This window comes from Polyodon spathula, chromosome 20 (genome assembly GCF_017654505.1).
Source record: "Polyodon spathula isolate WHYD16114869_AA chromosome 20, ASM1765450v1, whole genome shotgun sequence".
In the NCBI taxonomy this organism is placed as follows: domain Eukaryota; kingdom Metazoa; phylum Chordata; class Actinopteri; order Acipenseriformes; family Polyodontidae; genus Polyodon; species Polyodon spathula.
In genome coordinates this window covers 19826677-19849084 of record NC_054553.1, presented here as the reverse complement: position 1 = coordinate 19849084, position 22408 = coordinate 19826677, and the positions used below count along the sequence as shown (strand labels likewise).

The following is a 22408-nucleotide window of genomic DNA, read 5'->3' as shown; positions in this document are numbered from 1 at the left end:
ACAGCCAGTTCGTGTTGTGTGGTCTTGTCTGAAGATGAAGATAAAGGCTCTTGTTCCTGCAGTCTGTATCCGATTGTTTTTGTTCATATCAGCCGAGTCGAGCCCACTACAGCTCGCCAGGCTACAATACTAAAAACTTAAGGTCCCACCGAGATTTGAACTCGGATCGCTGGATTCAGAGTCCAGAGTGCTAACCATTACACCATGGAACCTCAATATATTATAATTCATGTCCTGGCTGGTTCCCTAGACTATTTCAAGACATTACAATTCCACAACAGCTATTTATTTATGGAGGATGCCAAAATGTAAATACATAAATGAACAAATAAATAAACCCATGTGCCACCCCTCCTACTCGGCACACTGAACTGACTAACGCTTCTGTGAAATAATGGTTGTATATAAACTATAGATACTGCTTTGTGATTGTTAATACGAAATATATATTTCTATAATGGTAGTCCGAGTTCAATTATATTAAATGTAAAAGCGGCTAAAATATAAAATGACAAAATAAATTAGCAGAGGATGGTTTCGATCCATCGACCTCTGGGTTATGGGCCCAGCACGCTTCCGCTGCGCCACTCTGCTCAATGTTAACTTGTATTCCAGTTTTTGGTTATTGTCTTCGTACGTCACATTATTATTTTGCTACGTTATTCATTTTTTTAAATATAATGTCTTAAGATAACTGAGACAGCCTGATGTAATGCAGTCAATACCAAAAATAAGCAACGACCGAGAAAAACATTAAAAAAAAAATAAAAATAAACGCATGTATAGCCATGTAAAATGAATCTGAATGCTAATGTGCCGTTTTAGTTTATAATTATTTCACTCATAATTAGGATAAAAAGAAAAGGCACTGGAATAAACAATGAAATACAGCTTGTGAAAAAACAATAATGAAATATAACACAGGTCGTGAAAAAATAAAATCGTAAACGTATTTAAATTTACAAAAAAAAAAACTATTCACCCCAGATGGGACTCGAACCCACAATCCCTGGCTTAGGAGGCCAGTGCCTTATCCATTAGGCCACTGGGGCTGACATAGTCACTCTGTTGCAGTACACCTTCATATATTAACTCTATTTTATACAAGCCACAAGCAACCAACGTTCATTTAAAAATATTATCGGACGCGAGAACAAGCACATATGTATGGAGGATATTCCCTGCCAACATTATAAATAAATAAATAAATATCGAAATAAATACATAAATACAAAGGCATTTATTTATTTCGAGATTTATTTATGTATTCATTCATTCATTTATTTCGAGATTTATTTATTTCTTTTTCTTTTTCGATGTGCCACAACTGCTTCTGTCAATCACAACCAGTGGGCGGCATCAACGACCCCATTGGCTAATAATTAGCCAATGGAGTAGTTGATGCTGTCTACTGTTTTACCCAGTAGGTTTTTTTTCCAGCAAAGTAGTTACAAAAATGGCTTAATATTCCAATATTATTAGAAGAGACCTGATGATTCTTGCTAATCACATAGATGCAAACTCTGTGTCTCAGGACTATATTCTATACCGTGTTGAATGGTTGCTGGAGCGATTAGGGCAGGTGTTAGCAGTTACAGGTGATGATATAGATCCCGTGTAATTGGAATAAATTCTGCACAGGCTCAGATTTCGAGAGTATGATGAGGGGTATCGTTGTAAAAATGCATTGGGAGTGATGAAGAATGGCGAGCCTGCATTCCTTATATATATATATATATATATATATATATATATATATATATATATATATATATATATATGTATGTATGTATGTATATATAGAGCAGTCAGCGCGGTCGAATATCATAGTGTCTGGTCTGACTGCCTCCGACAGTGCCAACTTGATGTCAGTGTCTGAAAGAACAATTCCGAGAAGAATGGAAGAGAGTAGTATTGGGTAAGAAAGCGCGAAATGCACAAATTGGTTTTACGGTTTATTTCTTGACGTCTGTTTCAGAAGTGCTTGTTGTTTTTCCCAGTAGGGTTTCAGACTTCTATTCAACTCTGGGTGATGATGAGCTGGATGGTATTGTTTTTGAAATCCATCATAACCACCCCAGTGCTGGTTACAGAATGATGCTCGGTCACCTGAAATCGCGAGGCATTCGGATTCAGAGCAAGGTGTGTGTGTTTTGTTTTTTTTTTCTTGTTAGTTTTCCCCACTCCTAAGTGGAACCAGAAACGAACCAACATACAACAGAGTAACCCTTATTAGTAGTGGTTATTTTAATTAGGATATATTACTGTCTTGCTGAAAATAAACAGGTGCAGTTGTTTTAGATTTTAGTTTGAGTTTAAAAAGCTGTAAAATGTCAAGTACAAATCGACCTGTAGGTGATTTAGCACAAGGGTGTGTCATTGCTGGAGAAAATATTCAGTGCCAGCTCCTAGCTGTCTGTGGCGCATCGATGGAAACCACAAACTCATTAGGTACCATTTTTGTCTTGAATTTCACGCATGTAGTTGCATTTCACCTGGCAGTCCCACATTGAAATCCTCAAAAACAAATTCAAATTGAGTGAAATGCATTTTTAAAAAGTGAAGTTCTTGTTTTGAAATGTTGTGTAATATTGGCCTTGTTTTAAATAATGTTTAATCTTTAAAACTTTTGTATTGCAGTCCTAAAGGTGTTATAAACCACTGCCCCAAATTAAGACAACAGGAGCGCACCTTGTACTGTACTAATACAATGATTTTAAAGTTTGAGAAACCCTTATTACTTTTGGCAATAGCTATGAAATGTCAGAATCAGTGAGCTGAACCTGTTTTGAAATCTCTTTGTTATACAGGTGGCATATAGTCATTCATGGAGGGATTGACGGATTTAGCCGGCTGATTGTCTACCTTAAAGCTGCCACCAACCACCAAGCCTCAACTGTGCTTGAACACTGGGTGAGATCAGATAAAGGTGAGGAAAATGTAGATGTGGCACACTTCAAATTCACACATCACTGGACGAAGTGTGCACAATCGAAGGTAAATATGAACTTAATATTACACTAGGTGGATGACGCTTCTTGTCTGTGGTACTACATTATCAATTTAACTGACCTTCAGTAGCTTAAAGCTGTTAAACTGAAGTAGATTTGAATAATTCGGGCCCTTTTAATTCACATGGTGGGCATGTTTTTCATTGTTGCGAGAATAGCTGTAAGAAATCCTGAGGATCTACCACTTTAACTGAAATACTGAAGGAGGAAAATATAAATTGTACATATCAACAAGAGTGGTCTTGGTTATGCTTTTGTTATACTTTTTTATTTTTAGAACTGAACGGTTATGGAGGGATGTTTTTAGTAATGTCGTGGATCTGTTCTATCAGTTCTTCTACAATCTGGAGTCTGAGGGACTGCTCAATCCAGACAATAAAATACATCTTTATGCACTGCATTGGACTTCTGCAAATCCAGAAGCAACTCAGTTTCTTCAGAGGGCTGGAATAAACAAACTGAGAACAGAAGGTAACCAGACTCCAGTCCAGTTATGGCTGAGATACAACTCTGAATGGGCCAGAGAAGATCCTACCCGGGTATTACATTTTGTACTGGGGGGGGGGAGGGGGGGACTGACGGGTCACAACCATTTAGAATTAAAAATATTTGAACTTCATTTTTGCTCAGGTCATGACTTGACTAAACATTAGTTTATCGCAGCCATTACAGGTCTGACATTTGTGTGCATTCAAAAATAAATGTTTACTACAGTCCACCATTTTTTGAAAGACATAAATAGATGCAGCATTTATAAACTGAGTTTTATGTATCTTATTTTTTAAGGTTAATGAGAAATATGGCATTGATTGGGCTGGACCATACAATCCTGATGCTGAGGGAATGTCTGTCCCTGAAATTCAACTTCCTTGTTGGCTAACAGCAACAGAAATCTTATCACTGCCCAATCCCGAAGATCAAAATGAGTGTGATTGGAGTATTTATACAGAAACTGTGCAATTAATCTCAGAAACACTAGAGAACTAGACAAAGACATATGTTTTACAAAATAAATGAAAACAATTCACATTTGAAGTGGTTTTTAAACAAACAAAAAAAAACAGTATATGGTTTCTCATTGGGGACAATCGGGGTGGTGGGTGGATGGGGGTTGAAGGTGGAGTGTCGGGGGTTTTGGTTTTCTCCCTCCTTTCTTTTTTCTTATACAGTTACAACTTAATACAGGTTTGACTGTATTGTAAAACACATGCTAATTCCTGAAACTATGGCCTTAAACCACTATATTGGGACAAACATAATAAAAATAAAACCAGGTTTAGTAAAAGTTGTCCCAACCTCTTAATCAGTCAGATATCGGAGACTGAGGGGGGGAAAAAAGGGTAACGAGAAGAGGAGCTTTTCAGAAATAAACCACTAACAGACAACAACAAAAAAATGCTTCTGTAAATAGAAGAAAACCCCCCCAAACAGCTTCTTTCTTTTTTTTGCCAATTACTTTTCCTGTTTTCACCCAATTTGGAATGCCCAATTGTTTTTAAAACGCTCTCACTAGTTTCAAAGCAGGTAGATGCGTTGGGGAGTTTGCTGTCTGTTACCTGAACAGAAAGGTTTTTTTTTTTTGTGTTTGTGTTTTTTTTTTTTTTTTTTGGAAGGATCTCCCACCCAACCCAGAATTTGAGAATATTTTTCAGCTCTTTTGGTGATGCTACAAAAAAAAAAAAGAAAGAAAAAAATATTAGTGCTTTTTTCCCTTTTAAATTTAACTGTATGGTTTTTAGTACTGGCAACTGAAAAATTGAGTTACTAACACAGTATACAAATCTTAAACTGATTATTCCATTTTCAGTCTGTAAAAACACAGCTTTTGTTTCAAGCAAGTTATCAGTTTGCCTTACTAGCTTAAAAATACCAGTACAACCTGCTCAATATCATGATTCCCACGCAGACATAATTTGTGACAATTTGTGGTCATGACATAAACTGAATTTCAATTTTGCCAATTACAACACATAGAGAGAGAGAGAGAGGAAATTAACTGAGGAGCACTGTTTTAATACCTACATTAACCCTACATTTAATCGTGCTTTGCACTTAAACAAATACACTTTCTTGTTTTAAAAGAATGCTTACATCATTTACTGTACAGAATTGATGATATGGTTAAAAATCTAATTCTACATTATACTACGTTGAATTTTACTGTTCTCAATAAACCTCCTAAAGAACCCTGTTATATGACATTTTGTCTCCAGAGAACACTCATCATCTTCATCCTCATCACCCCACTCCTCCTCCTTCTCACTGACAGTAGGCCAGGTAATTCTTTCTAGTATTACCTTTAAAAAGAAAATCAGTGAAGACAAACAGTTAACTGCAGATTGAAGCAGATAATTGATTCTTACTGGGCATTTTTTTTTCTTTTGAATTCCTACATTGAAATGGTTCAGTACCTGTCTTTAATTCTGCATCATCTTATAGTCCTGTTCAAAGTGATTGGTTTTAATACTTGCTAATAGACAAGCTTTAAAAACCAAGTGTGAAAAAATGTAACATACCTGAGAGCTATACATAGATTCGGAGGCCCTTGGAAATAGTAAAGGAACCACGTCTCCTCTTTCCTTTAGGAGAGGCCAAATTGAAGTCTTTTTAAGACCCTTCCACAGCTGTTACCTGCCTTGTTGTTCTGCCAATAACTTACCAGAACAATTCAGAGATTAAACTAATGTCATTTTTGTTTTAAATGAATAACAAAAGTAAATAAAAGATTACTAAGCATGTACACATAGGAATTGACAAAAAAAAAAAAAAAAAAAATTAACTGTTGGAAATCCAGTTTTAAGTTCATTACAAAAACCAAATTGTGAACCTAGAATGGAAATGTACGAAATAATAATCAAAGTTATTACAGCGTGAAGGAGTAGTTTCAACATCAGCCAGCGCCTATTTTCCTTGGTCACCCCTGGAAGATCCCAGCTAACTGCAAGTTGTAGAATGATATTCTTCTTCCGTGAGATCTTTGGTTCCCCCAAGCTAGAACACAGAGAAAACAGATGTACAAACATACATAAACTATCAGTGGGTAATGCAGTTCAAAATGAATCACAAAGCACCATAATAAGATATTTAAACACTTTTTAAAGTCAAACATTATGAATTCTAAGTATAAACATGTGCACACATACTTCAAATGAAAATCCTGTTACTTAGTAATGTAATAGTCTCTCTAATGTCAATGTCTGGGCAATCTTCAATTTCTATGGCGGCTGTGTCTGGTGCACCTCCAAGCAAAACATGTATGATTGCAGGACTCAGCCCAGCTAGGCATGGACCACCACGAATGAAAAAATGGCCAATCATTGGTCCAGAAACTTGTAACAAGTCGCTCTCCAGAAGGAATTCGGACGTTGATGGAATTAGGTGACTGGTTTCTCCTTCAAATGTCAATGTCTTCCCAGTGAATCCTGAATGAATGGTTAATAAATAAATCATATTTGAGACTTGGCAAAATGCAATACAATTAAAATTCTGAAGATAACTAAACATACATACCGCTACTTATTTTTAATTTACTGTCCCCAATTATTTTACCCACAATTTATTACCCAATTTAGAATATTCATAGTTCATATAGTTTTTCCCCACCAAACAGCGATATTCCCATCCCACAGTCAAGACTTCCTTTTTGCACGCAGCACACCTAGGGCAGATAGCAACAAGCTGCTGAACTCTGGAGCACACTGGCTCAGTGAGGAAACAGACATTTGATATTTTTCAAAATCATGTGATGTATATTACTGTATATTACTATCTGTAATATTCACAAACAAGTAAATTCCATCTATATTTTCAAACAAACTGCATTTTTATATACAGGTATATATTTAAAAATCCTAATTTACTGCTAATTATATGCTTACCCAAGTTAATATTAAAACCACACTGGAGCTTTGATATTATCATGGAAAAAATAACACGATTTACACCTTCCCCCACAGCTGCATCGCCTATGGAAATAAAATATGACGCCATTATCAGAGCAAACGTGCCTTAAAAACTAAAAAATATGATTTACTAGCAAATTTTAAATACCTTCCAGTGTGCAAGTTAAAGGACTAGCCCATAGTATTTTAGACATCTTGTAAAATGACAAAACAGCTCTCTCTCGGCTCTCCACACCCTCTCAAATCTACTTTGACAGACAGGCTTTTCATTTTCTTGCTGTGTCATCAAATATGTCCTGAAGAGGTCATCTGCTACAGAGGGGCTAGATACAGTTTTCCACTCTGAAAATAAATATGCAAATTGATCATAGAAAATTAAGATATGATTTTACTCAACAAATACAAAAGGCCATTAAAATAACTTAAATAATTCACAAACCACCCTGGGCAACAACAAAGACTTTGTCAATTGCTTTGATTACTTGAGGCTGAAGCTGTTGCACATTACCAAGGCTTTGTTGCACGCGTGGCACACTTGTTGATGGCACCTCAACTGTTTCTTCTTCTACAAGGTCTGTGCTCTGAAGTGAAGTCACCTGTGCTCTAAAATAATAAACATGGTGTGATGAGTCAAAGGGGTTTCGGTCTGCAATTCAGCCTCCCAACAGTAGAAGGCATCAAACCAACTCGGGATTTCCCTTACCAAGGTCTTGTGACCATGACAAAAGTCATCTTTTTGAGGGGCGGCACCTTGGTGAGGGGCGGAAGTACGAGTATGTAAATTCCAGCCACTGGAGTCAAGTGAAATTAAGGATACCTGTCAGTTTGGGATTGGTGATCCACTGACTACCGGGGCGGGGTTTGCATACTAAAGGGAACGTGCTACTGTGTTCGGGGTTGGTCCTAAGGAATAGAGGCGGGGAGAAACAGGCTGGAGGAGGACTTGGTTGTTGTGGACTGTGTCACGAACGGGGGCTTTACTAACTGGTTCTTTTCTGTTTTTATTCCTTTTGTTTTATTTTTTTGGATTAAAGCAGAACGCGACGAGGACTAAGAGGCTCCCGTTCCTTTGTTTTTGATTACTCCCGCACTCCCTCCCTCACATCCTTCTTTATTATTTTTCTTTTTTCCTCGTGTAATATTAAATAAAATTTTAATTGTTACACGTAAATCACTGTCTGGAAAATCCATTTGTACTCACACGCCTCACACGTGGTGTCAGAAGTGGGATATGGATCCAGCTACAGTTTTGGCGATGTTTAGGGAGCAGGAGGAGAAGCGAGAGGAGAGGGAAGCACGGCGCCAGGAACAGCTCGCCCAGTTCTTTGGTCAGCTGGTAGAGAAAATCTCGACACCAGCGGCGGAAACAGCGGTTGCCCGGATGTTTTCTTCACAACCAAAGCTACAGAAGATGACTCCGGAAGATGATCCTGAGGCGTTCTTGGTCACCTTTGAGAGAGTGGCAGAAGCAGCAGGGTGGCCCAAGGAACACTGGGCCATGAAATTGGCACCCTGTTTGACAGGACAGGCGCAAGCCGCGTACAGAGCCTTGATGGCCCCGGAGGCCGCGGATTATATAAAAGTAAAAGAAGCCATTCTCTCACGCCTCGGGATCACAGAAGAAACATACCGGCGCCGTTTCCGGGAATACCAGCTGTCCAAGGGGGTGCGGCCCCGGGTTGCGGGACAGTATCTCCTGGATCAGTGCACCCGGTGGCTGCAACCGGAAGAACACACACCCCAAGAACTGGTGCAGAAGATCGCTATAGAGCAGTTCACCTCCATACTACCGCCAGGAAATCGGGAGTGGGTTAAAAGGAATCAACCTACCACTCTCGAGAAGGCCATCATCCTGGCGGAGGCTTATGAGGATGCGAATGAAGGCGCCGCCTCTGACCCCACTCCTGCGCCTAAACTAACCAGGACCAACCCATCAGTGAAGCCCAGAGGAGGTAACCAGACCTTCAGACCATGGAGGTCGAGGTTAGCCCCATCTTGGGCGAGAGAAAACCCCCCTAACCTGTCGGTCACCGACTCACAGGACAAACAAACCCCGTTGGTGCCTTCTACCCCAGTCTGTTACCGATGCAATGAGCCCGGACATATAGCCAGGGATTGTCCAATGATGGAGGTAGACCTGGCAAGAAGATCCTGGTCGGCAGTAACAGGTAAGAACACTGGGGAATGTTGGGAGGGCCCTTATCAATTAAGAGTACAGGTCGGGGATAAGAGTACTAATGCATTTGCAGACTCTGGGTGTGCACAAACATTGATTCGACAAGCTCTTTTGGAGGGGGTAACCTGGGAGCCACAGGGTAAAGTGGCTATCTCATGTATCCATGGAGAAACTCGGGTTTATCCCACCACTAAAGTTAGACTTACTGTTGATGGTTACTCAGCTTACGTTAAAGTGGCTGTAGCGCAATGTTTACCATACCCTGTTCTCCTGGGAAGAGACTGGCCGTTTTTTGATCGTATTTTAGGTCGGGAAATGGTCTTAGTTTCTACCAGGGGACAATCTAAGCAACAGGAGAAAACAATTGGCGAGATTTTCCCGTTACAATCCGACCTGTTTAACCCTAAAATCCGCCTGAGAAAAACAAAGAGAGAGCGCAGGGTGGAAAAATATGAGGGAACTCTGAGACGACAAGGGGAGGGGTCTGACTCAAAGGTAAACCAATCTTGTAAACGGCAGGGTAAAGGAGTAGGTGTTCAGTGTGACCGGGGCTGCGAGGTTACTGATGTGGAAGGTCACATAATAAAAGACACTCCTCTCAGCGTACCTAATCATTGGGACCGAGATATTGACCTGGGCTATGAACAACAAAATGATCCCACATTACAGTATGCTTGGAAACAGGTTAGATATGTTGAGGGGAAGGATATGCAGGAAGGACAACCAGTGGTATTTCCGCATTTTTCTGTATCTGGGCACTTATTATATAGAATAACCCGGGCTCCCGGGACGGGACAGCTCGTAAAACAGTTATTGGTTCCTAGGCCTTTTCAGTCAGAAGTCATGAGATTGGCGCATGACATTCCATTTTCAGGTCATTTAGGAACTGAAAAGACTCAGGAACGAATTCTGGCCCGGTTTTTTTGGCCTGGGGTTTATGGTCTTGTGCGGAAGTATGTATCTGAGTGTCCGGAATGTCAATTAGCTGCCCCTAAGTTGGTTCGCCCCGCACCTCTGGTCTCACTGCCAATTATTGGAGTACCGTTTGAGAGGATTGGTGTAGATTTAGTAGGCCCTCTGGAGGGAGCAGAGTCAGGATATCGGTATATTTTGGTAGTAGTGGACTACGCAACACGATATCCAGAAGCTGTTCCCTTACGCTCTATGAGTGCAGAAGTAGTAGCAAATGAATTGGTTAAAATATTTTCTAGGGTGGGAATCCCGAAAGAAATTCTCACTGATCAGGGCACTAATTTTATGTCTGGCTGTATTCAGCAACTATACAAATTATTGAAAATCCGTTCAATTCGAACCTCAGTTTTTCATCTTCAAACGGATGGGCTTGTTGAACGATTTAATCAGACTTTAAAAAAGTATGTTGCGCCGCTTTGTAGATCAGGAGAAACGTAATTGGGCTAAACTGCTTCCCTACTTGCTCTTTGCAGTTCGTGAGGTACCACAATCCTCAACGGGGTTCTCTCCGTTTGAGCTCTTGTACGGTCGGCAGCCGCGGGGTATCTTGGATCTCATAAGAGAAGGCTGGGAAGAACAGTCAAAAGACTCTAAAAATATAGTGAAATATGTATTACAGCTACGCGATCGCTTAGAATTAGTCGGTCGATTGGCACATGACAATCTCAAAGTGGCACAGCAGAAGCAACAGCAAAGCTACAATAAAAATGCAAGAATTAGGAACTTTCGACCTGGAGACAAAGTGTTGTTGTTGCTTCCCTCATCAGAATCTAAGTTGTTTGCTAAATGGCAGGGTCCCTTTGAGGTCATTCGAGCAATTGGAAAAGTTAATTATGAGATCCGACAGCCTGGGCGTCGGAAGGAAAATCAAATTTATCATGTTAATCTCCTCAAACCGTGGAAAGAACGGGAGGTCCATTTTATATCTCCCGAACAGGAGGGAGAGGACTATGGACCCTCAATTGAGCCAGTATCAGCAGCTGGGGTTCCGATGGGGGAACAATTAACTCCTGATCAACGCAAAGAGGTAAGCAATTTAATCAAAATGTTTGGTGATGTGTTTTCTAACGTGCCCGGAAGAACGCATTTGATTGAACATGCTATTATCACTCCGCCAGGTCTGAGAGTTAGACAGAGACCGTATCGCATTCCAGAAAGTCGGAGAGATTCTGTCCGGAGGGAGGTGGAGTGTATGTTGAAACTTGGGATAATTGAACCTTCCCGAAGTGAGTGGTGTAGCCCAATTGTACCAATAGACAAACCAGATGGGTCACTACGGTTATGTATAGACTTTAGGAGGGTGAATGCTATCTCTAAGTTTGATGCATATCCCATGCCTCGGGTAGATGAACTCTTAGACAGGCTGGGGCGAGCTCGGTTTATTTCAACTTTGGATCTGACGAAAGGATACTGGCAAATTCCATTAGCAAAAGCCTCTCGTGAGAAAACGGCATTCTCAACCCCAGATGGTCTTTTTCAATTTTGTACTATGCCGTTCGGACTTCATGGAGCTCCCGCAACTTTCCAGAGACTGATGGACAGGGTATTACAACCTCATCGAGAGTATGCAGCTGCATATATCGATGATGTAGTCATATACAGTTCTTCCTGGAAAGAACATTTGAGTAGATTAAAAGCTGTCCTACAGTCTCTGAGGAAGGCGGGACTCACAGCGAACATGGCAAAGTGCGCTATTGGAAAAGAAGAAACAAAATATTTAGGTTTCATAATGGGTAAGGGTAGAGTGAAACCGTTGGTTTCAAAAGTCCAGGCTTTGTTGGATTCACCGGTACCTACCACAAAAACCCAGGTGAGATCATTGTTGGGATTGGCTGGTTATTACCGCCGCTTTATTCCACACTTTTCCACTATAGCCGCCCCTCTCACTGATCTCACTAAAAAGAACGCTCCAAATAAAATTAAGTGGAGTGCACAGTGTCAGACAGCCTTTGAATCTATTAAAACTAATTTGAGTCAGGCCCCAGCATTAATAAGCCCGGATTTCAGCCGAGAGTTCATCCTTCAGACCGATGCATCACACACTGGTCTGGGGGCGGTTCTGTCCCAGGAGAAAGATGGTATAGAACACCCGATATTATATATTAGTCGGAAGTTACTGCCGAGAGAACAGAGGTACTCGGTGGTAGAGAAAGAATGCCTGGCAGTGAAATGGGCAGTGGAGTCCTTAAAATACTATCTTCTGGGACGACCCTTTGTACTCATCACAGATCACGCTTCTTTAAAGTGGTTAGACACGATGAAGGATTCAAACGCTAGGATTACGCGGTGGTACCTGGCGCTCCAACCCTTCGCCTTTCAAATAAGGCATCGTGCGGGTAAGTTACATCAAAACGCTGATTTTTTTTCCCGGGAGGGAGGGGAAAAGGAGGGGTTAGAGGTTTCCGAGTGTTCCTTCGGCTCCACTCTGAGGGGTGGGATATGTGATGAGTCAAAGGGGTTTCGGTCTGCAATTCAGCCTCCCAACAGTAGAAGGCATCAAACCAACTCGGGACTTCCCTTACCAAGGTCTTGTGACCATGACAAAAGTCATCTTTTTAAGGGGCGGCACCTTGGTGAGGGGCGGAAGTACGAGTATGTAAATTCCAGCCACTGGAGTCAAGTGAAATTAAGGATACCTGTCAGTTTGGGATTGGTGATCCACTGACTACCGGGGCGGGGTTTGCATACTAAAGGGAACGTGCTACTGTGTTCGGGGTTGGTCCTAAGGAATAGAGGCGGGGAGAAACAGGCTGGAGGAGGACTTGGTTGTTGTGGACTGTGTCACGAACGGGGGCTTTACTAACTGGTTCTTTTCTGTTTTTATTCCTTTTGTTTTATTTTTTGGATTAAAGCAGAACGCGACGAGGACTAAGAGGCTCCCGTTCCTTTGTTTTTGATTACTCCCGCACTCCCTCCCTCACATCCTTTTTTTATTATTTTTCTTTTTTTTCTCGTGTAATATTAAATAAAATTTTAATTGTTACACGTAAATCACTGTCTGGAAAATCCATTTTTACTCACACGCCTCACACATGGATTCAAAATAATTTAATATCAAGAGGCTAAAAAGTTGTGAGCAGCAATGTTGGTCCTAACATAAAGGCAATTAAGGATAACTGATCATATGCATAAGCAGATGCCACACATTATCAAGTAAATGAGAATCAGGAGTACTCAAAAAAATTTATTTCTTGATAAATATAAGTTAAATATATTAAAACTATTTGCACCCCATCTTCCTGCTGTAGGTGTAGTCTGGTATCTAGTGAATGTGGTATGTGGGAGTTAGACCAATTGACAAAGTAAAGTAATGCTTTGTGACAAAGTGCCCGCCCCTGTGTATATTATCTGTTATGTGTTGCGTGTGGTGTGTTTAAATGTTGGTGTATAGACATTGGTACACGGGATATAAACGGGTCTGTGTAACACGAGTGTTTAAAAATGTATATGTGTATTTAGGCACGAGGATTGCACAGCACTTCACGTGCAAGTAAAATGTAGTAATATGTGAGCACGGGGAATTGCACTTTATTAATTCACGTGCTGGGATTCAAGTGAATAATTAATTGGTAATTGAATCCCAGCACAACAGTATATATAGATGCACGTTGTCACATATTCGTGGTTGGGTGTTCGGTGAGTGGAGAACGGGATAGGAGACGGAGGTAGAAATAATAACAAAAGTAATCGTTAGATAGAAGCTCACCGTGTTTGTTTGTTTGTCCATTGTTTGTTTTGTTTAGTCCGTCTTGTTTGTCTATTTATTTTGGTGAATGTGCCGTGTCCTATTTTTGTATTGTTCCAACAGTTTATTTTCTGTCTGCCTGTTAATTCATTAAATGCTGAGCCAAACCTCAGCAGGAAACCTTTCCTGCTTCTGGTTTGACGCCACCCACTCTGGCCGTCTTTGTGACATGCTTGTAAGTACTTTAAGGATCCTTGTGAAACAACAGTGCTATGTAAAGAATGCCAAGAACAACTGGCATAAATACCACACAAAAACCAGTGGTTTTCAATCTGTGGGTTGGGACCCACTAGGGTTCCTGAGGTATGCTCAGATGGGTCGATACAATTTGGCTATTCAAGTTTACATTTAACAACTATTATTACCATATAATTCTAACATTTCTTGGAGTCACTTCTGCAATGTTCCTTGTTGCTCTGAGCCACAGTTCGGATATTCATGTGCCAATCAGGCTGCTGCTGCACACACTTCGGGTCACGCTCAAAACAAAACAGACTTCCAAAGTACCATTTCCTCATTAGTCAAATTTAAAGCGTTTGCTGGCGGGTCTTTGGGTTAAAAAGGTTTAAAACCATTGATTTAAACTAAAGTAAAATGTTTATGCATTTGTTAACCTTCAATAAATACATCAAGAAAAAATTCATACCGCTACAGTTGTCGCTGCGACTCTTTATTTCAGAAAAGGAGAAGTCTTTCTCACGTATGATACGCTTCATTGATGGTCCAGCAGATGAAGAAATTCCAGGAACCTATGAAATGAATCATTAAGTCTTATAACATTATTCACCGCAAATGCAATGTTACACTATTGCTGAAGTCTATGCATATTTAAAAAGACAGACAAATGATCATATCATATTTCAAATCCCCCTACATAAAAATGCTAAATACATTTAAACTTCTTACTGACATTGTTTTATGAACACACCTGGAATATATAACAAGAAATCAATTTGCTCTTACTTGTTCCATATTAAGTCCTTTTTGTAGTGGTCTATATATATATGTATATGTTAGCAGACAATAGTAGTATACACTGAGGAAGAAAAGTATTTAGAAAACAAATAACTTAGAACATATATATGTTTAAAAATGTGAATACATACATATGAACAACCACGTTTGTTTTCTTAAATATGTTTTCTCCTCCAGTCCTGCCACACAGAGCATCTTTCTGAGTTCTTTTGGGCACGATGCACTCCGTTTGGCCACCTCGACAGCAGAAATAGTGAGTATATGTTACACCGACACGGCGATGCTGACTAGTAGTGAGAGGGATAGATCGTCTTCTTTTAGGTGATTCTCGATATGGTGCAAATATACTTGAAACTTCAACTAGATAAGCAAAATAAACATTAAAAAAACTACAAAAAGAAATGTTCTACTGAACCTGAAATAACCACTTCCAATGACTATAAACTGATATTGGAAAAACAGATCAGGGCACAGGCCAATGCCTGAAAAAAAGGAGGGAAACTGATCAGGTAAATGTAGGGAAAATCTTATAAAAACTGCTGTGTTTTAAATGTCAAATGTACCGTCTATAGGGTTTCTAGCCTGGCTTAGTGGAGGAGACTGAACCTTTGCTGCTGTGCTCTCCAATCGATCTGCTGCTTCTCGAAGAAGGTTTCTTATCGTCTTCTCCATTTTCTAGCTCGTCTCACACTACATCTAACTGTACGAACATGTGATCAACATCAACATGGACTGTGTGAAGGGAGTGGAACAATCCCTGTCAGCCAATGGGGTCGTTGACACCGCCCACTGGCTGTGATTGACAGAAGCAGTTGCGGCACATTGAAAAAGAAAAATAAATATGGAGACCACGTCAAAAAAAGAACCAGCGAAGTAAATAAATGAATGAATAAATAAATGAATAAATAAATAAATCTCGAAATAAATAACTACATGTCTGTGTATTTATGAATTTATGTATTTATGTATTTATTTATTCATTTATTTGTTTATTTCTAATTTTCGCAGGGAATATCCTCCATACATATGTAACACATACTCCAATCTGCCTAGTGTATTGTTTTTCAGGCCCCTAGTAAAATGTCCGTCGATGAGTTTCTATCAGTACGTTCAGGTGGTAGCAGCAAGCCAGAGGCCCATCGGTTACTATAGACTATCATATCTTACAGGATCAAATATAATACTGTAGACGCAATTATACAGTATTTAAACTGTATTGAGCTGTACATATGTATTCATTTATGGAACAAAATAACGTGCACATGAAAGACCCCTTTCAGAAATGTACAGAACTCTTTCGCCATCTACTGGTCAAACGTTTTATTGTTTTTTTTATTTTTTTTCCTCTGGCCTCCCCCAGCACATTAAAAGGACTTGCATACTAAATATGTATGGATGTATGAATAAATAAATACATGTCCATGTATGTATTTATTTATTTCAACATTTATTTATTTCTATATTTATTTATTCATTTATTTATTTCTACATGTATTTATTTATTTTTTCTTAATTTTGGCATGGTATATCCTCCATAACTGTGCACTGCTGGTTGTGCTCTCAATTTGTCTGAAAGAAACACAGGTCACAGTAAACATGTATTTTTGGTTGGTGTTGCACTTGGTTGGTCAGATTACCTGGCAGGCGAAATAGTCCCCACCCCTTCACTGCCTTCTTTCCTGTCATAAATCAATCAGCTGTTTCCCCTGTTGACTGACATGCTTTGACCCAGAAGTCACTGTTGAGATGAAGTCCCTCAAGATATGTACATGTAACAGATATCATGAGAACAAGGCATAGAACTTAAAGAAATACCAGATATAATGTTTTAAACAGACGATACATGTTTGCTATAAAATGTATTTCTTTCAAACTGTATTTGCGAAAAATGTAGCAAACAGAATTGCAAAACAGGTGAGATTTATGAAATCATTTTATTAGATACAATTATTTTAAACATCATATAGCATAATAAATACAACAGGAATTCTTAATTGATATGCCTCTTTCACACAAAGCCTTCTTTCCCTGATATTGATTTGGTTTATTTCAAGCTGTTGGGATTGTTTCATTCAAGTGCACAGAGTTTCTGATTTCCTGCAACACTCCAGCCAGCAAAGGGTTTCCAGATGAAAGCTGAAAATCATGTCTATTTTGGTTTTAACCACAGTTTTCTAGTTTACCCCAGAACTCTTTCTTAATCTCTCAAGAGCTCAGCCTGTTCTGTGAGGGCACTGTGCGTTTAGATAGGCTCCCCTCTGAGTGGCATACAGAAAGCTTGCTTTTAGTCTGAGGCAAGTCAATGTAGGACCGTCTTTTAATAAGAGAGCTGCGGGGGAGGGATTTAATCCACCATTATTGATTGTTTGTCTGACTTTAAAAAGGGTACTAAGCGATTTCAAATCAATTTCAAAAGTTTTTTGCAGATATTGAAATGAATATGTGCGTACATAAAAGTGAAAAACAAATTGGTGTTTGTGTTTTCCATGGTTGTCTTAGTGTCCTTTATTTCTTGATTCAACAAATAAACCAAAAGCAGTTATCTGTAACTGGCTAGAATAGATGTATTTGTGTCTGTATAGGATCATTCTACTACATTTCTCTTCTATAGACACTGACAGCCACACTCTTCACTGTGCAGCACCTTTGATATAGATGTGTGCTGCTCTGGTACTTTGATGCACTACATTGTACTCCCTGTGTAGCTCCAGTACTCTTAATAATAAATACCAGGAGCTTCGTCTGGGATATCACAGGATGTAACCAAGAGCTGTGCGAACGCTGAAGGTCTCGTGCACCATTTTGGGGGAAAACAAATTGTTTGCTTGTTTTGAGAGCAAAGAAGTCAAATAAAACAGACAGAAATGTTTTTCTTTATGAAGGACTCTCAAGGGAAAAGAGTGAATAATACCGATTTGTTCAGTGTTAGCAGCAAATATTTTCCAAGGCAAATCAGAAAACATTATTTTTGCCAATGTTCATTTAAAAAAAAAAAAAAAAAAAAAAATGGAATTGACTGCATTATTCTAAAGCAGGAGTACATAACGCTGGTCCTCAAGGGCTGTTCCACACCAGGGTGTCGAGGTTATCTAATAATTAATGAACTGATATCTGAACAGAGGTTTGTGGCAAAGTAATTGATTGTGTATAGGTACAGGAGTGATGCAGTGCGCAATGAACAGACAGAGATTTGTAATCCAGTTGGAAAAGGTTTTTTTATTTGTTTATAATCCTGGTCTGGTGACCAAACAATAATTCCAGACAATACACAACAATGTGTATTGCACTGGTAACAAACAAAAGGGTTGCAGTCCCAAATAATAAACACACGTATCTTTCCCACAATGTACAAAAACGGTCACCAGTCCTGGGTGCGTGCTGCAGTGTTCGTGGTGGGTGAAACAAGACAGCTCCGGAACATGTTAGCCATCTAATATTTACAAACAAAACAATTATAGACAAACAAAGCAAAACACTCACGGTAACTTTGATCACTTGGTCTCTCATGGGTCCTTACAGGTTTAATACTCAAACTATAACAAAGGAACAGATACAATACATCACTTTGACCCCTATTTATACCGTGGTAAACAATTGCAGCCACTCCTGTAATCCGCGGCTGCCACATTATTTACCTTCCGGGTCAATGAGTTAGTGTACCAAAGCTCTGTCTCTTTTCTACATGACCAACTTTCTTTTACCCCTCGGAACGAAGTGTCAGGCCAAGCAGTCCAGAGTACTCTGTTCCCATTACTTAGCGCCCTCACGTCGAGAGGGAGATTTACCACGAAGCATCATTGTCTTTCTGTCACAAGGTTTCATTGGTTCAGATATGTAATTAAGGATGTCTGGGCTGGAATGTCTTTTGCTGTGGACCACTGTTATAAAGCATTTAGACTTAGAACAACAGCAAGTGTGGAGGACTAGACAGGGGGCTTGAATGTGTGTAACAGACACTGTTGTATGATGCACTGTCATTATGAGTTCCGTCCTGTCAGATTTGGTTTGATTTGATTTGAGCTGAGGCTCAAAGCTCTAAAAACATGAATACAGACGAGCCCGCCTCTTTTGCATTGTGGTTATGGTGCTCACTTTCAGTGTGCATGGGTGCAGCACCCAGCCTCAGCCGTGAACATGGTCAAAATGAAGAAGAAAGTATAAAAAACTAGTGTTTTCAGGATGAGAGAAACAGGTTGCAATGTTTTGCCACTGAATGCAAATCAGACGTTTGTGAGGGATGCTGGGATAGGTATTATAGATGTTCTGTTGTCAATGTTTTCCACTAGTATTTGGGTACTGTTTAGGGACACGGTTTGCAGAGAGAGGGGGATTTCACTTTTAAGGAACTGTCAACCAGTTGTGTCGACACAGCCAGCTCTGCGTGTGGTAAACTGAAATGAAACTTGCTGCATATGGAATGTTTCTAATGCACTAGGTGTATTTTATAATTAGTTGAAAAAAGTATTTTGATGAAACTACTGATTTTACACATTTTATGCAGAATCAGGTATTTGTGAACTTACAGACCGCTTAACTGGCACCTTGTTTTAGCCAACGCTTCAATATCAATCAATACTTTATTTATCTATTTTGAATTAAAGTCATCAACTGATGTAACACTTCATTCCACAGCTTGGGAGCAAAGTGGCTAAAAGCTCTCTCCCTTCATTTTGTGTACACTTGTAGGAGGCACAGAAGGCCTGCATCAGCTGATCTTAAATCACAAGAAGGTATATATGTGACTAGAAGCTCTTTGTATAATCTGGTGCCACACATTCGAGTGCTTTATAAGTCATATGTCAAATTTAAAAACAACTCAAAACTTCTCTTGGAGCCAGTGCAGTGAAGCCAGCACAGGTGTTATATCTTGTCTCTTTTTTCATTCTGCTGAGAAGCCTAGCAGCTGCATTCTATATAAGCTACAGGTGATTTATGGCGAGAACCCGAAAGCCCAGGGAACAGAGCATTGCAGTAGTCAAGTCGGGAAGACACAAAAGCATTAATTAGTTTCTCAGCATCATACAGAGAAATGACCTAATTTTAGCAATGTTTTGCAAATGGTAAAAGGACACTTTGGTGACATTGCGGATATCCGACTCAAAAGATAAATCAGTTTCAAATAAGACCCCTAGATTTTCCACTTCTGTTTTTATGTTTGTGGTCAAATTGTCCATACCTATTTGTTTTGAGATTTTGTGACTTCTAGTTGCTGTTGAGAACTTATCAGAATTTAACTGTAAACAAATGGAACATCCACCTCTTCACATTAGTAAAGCATTCAGCTAAGGCTGATACAGCCAGGGTATCATCAGAATTTACAGAGATGTAGAGCTGTGTGTCATCGGCAGAGCAGTGACAGTTAACACCATGTTTATGGATTATCTCACCCAGCGGTAACATATACAAAGAGGAAAGAATGGGTCCCAGTATAGAGCCTTGGGGAATGCCACAGGAATGCTACAGGCAACCCATGAAAGTCCACACAGGGCAGGATTTTCAAAAGTTTTTAAATTATAACTCCAGTGTTAATCAACAAATCGTTACATAGCATTGCTTTGGGCATTTTCTAGGGGTCATTATGCCTATCTCATTATTAAATAATCATGCTAACGTGATTTCTGGAATTATGTTGATTTACAAAATAATGTTAATATCTTAAGGAGCACTGCTTCTTGGGACTATTTATTTTGTTTGCATGGGAATTTAAAAGCAAATCCGTGTTAATTGTCATAATTTATCAGCAGTTAATTTGCACTTGGAAAAGGAGGGTTTTAATTAATAAAAGACTATAACTCACCTTGAAACAGAAATTTAACAGACTGCCGCTGTGATGCCAACAATACAGAGACTACCTAGATAATTCAATATTTGTGTTATGGAAATATTTTATATACTTGTAGTTATGAATGAGATTTGTTTACTTGTTTTAACAATTTGTAACCTTAAGCCTGGAACACATCGCTTGATGACATCACAGGAAGGGATGTATGGATGCAAAGTACAGTGGCAATGGAGCGAATTAATAGGTGAAATCAACATTCATACGAGCAACCAGATTACACCGTGATTCCTTTACTGAAGCACGAATGCTGCTACTGTTTACCAAACAGTAATGCAAAGAAAACAGTTCAATCTGTTAAAGTTATACCACCAATCTAATTAGATGATCAACATCAATTAAATTAATTAAACATCAACATCAATACAATTAATTAAAAATCAACATCAATTAAATTAATTAAACATCCACATCAATTAAATTAATTAAACATCCACGTCAATTAAATGCACATTAACACATTGCAAAAATTAGACCGAACAGCTTGCCTCTTTTTAAAATAAACACAAAAAAACCACAAAAAACGGTTAATTGTAAGTATGCCCCACACATTGAAATATAACACATAACCATAAAAAACCTTCAATCTCCTCATCAATTAACACAATCGTTCATCTCTCACTCCTGAGTCCACTCGCATGGTTGTGCGCAGCGGTGGGTGTGGTCATGCACAATATGTTATTGAAACCATTTTGCATAGTTTGTGTGCACTGCAATGGGTAGGCTGCAAAGGTTGTGGACAGTATTTCAATTAAATACTTTGTGATTAGGTTATTCATTTTTAAAGAAGTATTAAAATAAAACGGGGGGTTAATCCATATATCAAAAAATATATATATATTCTATATATATATATATATATATATATTATATATATATTTCATTTTCTAGCCCAATGAGACCTCTTGAAAATAGCCCAAAAAGCACCAGACCGCGTCGACTCAATTCCAATGCATTAACGGATTGATTTAATTAACACATTTCGTTTGAAAATCACTTTCTACTAAAGCTGTCGTTACTATACCACGAGTTCAATACAATAACACTGTTTTTTGAAAATCCTACCCAGAGTCTCCTAATGAAACAAATTGCTGTCTGTTGGTGAGGTACGATTTTAAGACAATACCGGACAATCTAACCCAACTTCTGAGAAGATTAATTAAAGCGGTATGGTCCACTGTATCAAACGCAGCACTTAAATGTAAACAAAGAAGAATAGATACACAACTAGAGTCTGCACTTAACAGTAGATCATTCATCAATGATGAGCACAGTCTCAGTACTGTGCGCAGAATGGAAAGCCCACTGAAACTTTTCAAGCACTTTGTTACCCTCAAGAAATGAATTGTTGAAAACAGCAGAGTTATTTATCATGCCCAAGATCATTTCACTCAAATCATTGAAAACTGCATTTAGAATTTTGGTTGGAATTGGATCCAACAAGCAAGTGGAAGAATAATTTGCATGACCAATGCACTAAGATCGTGTACTGTAATCTGAGAAAAAGATTCCATAGCAAAACTAATCTGATTACACAGCATATTCAAAGGAGAGCTACCCGTGGGAATTTGATTCCTAATGTTAATAATCTTATTTTGAAATGAATTAAGAAATTCCTCACATTTCAAAGTTGAGATTCTCAATGCAGAGGAGCATCAGAGGACCGATTTACCAGCTTATCAATAATGGAAAAAAAGGACCAGAGAGTTATTTTTGTTTGTTTCAATTAAGTGAGGAAAAATATGAACATCTGGCTGCCCTCTGTTGCTTCCAGATTTCATAGTGGAC

General features: G+C 39.1%; 3 non-coding genes across 3 annotated transcripts; all 3 read right to left on the bottom strand.

The window, feature by feature from the left end:
- Nucleotides 1-140: 140 nt before the first annotated feature.
- Nucleotides 141-212, bottom strand: trnaq-cug. Its single transcript has one exon. It is a non-coding gene; the product is annotated as a tRNA-Gln (tRNA).
- A 310-nt stretch (nt 213-522) lies between these two features.
- trnam-cau lies at nt 523-594 on the bottom strand. Its single transcript has one exon. It is a non-coding gene; the product is annotated as a tRNA-Met (tRNA).
- Nucleotides 595-979: 385 nt separating this feature from the next.
- On the bottom strand, nt 980-1052 carry trnar-ccu. The gene has a single exon. It is a non-coding gene; the product is annotated as a tRNA-Arg (tRNA).
- Between the last annotated feature and the right edge of the window lie 21356 nt (nt 1053-22408).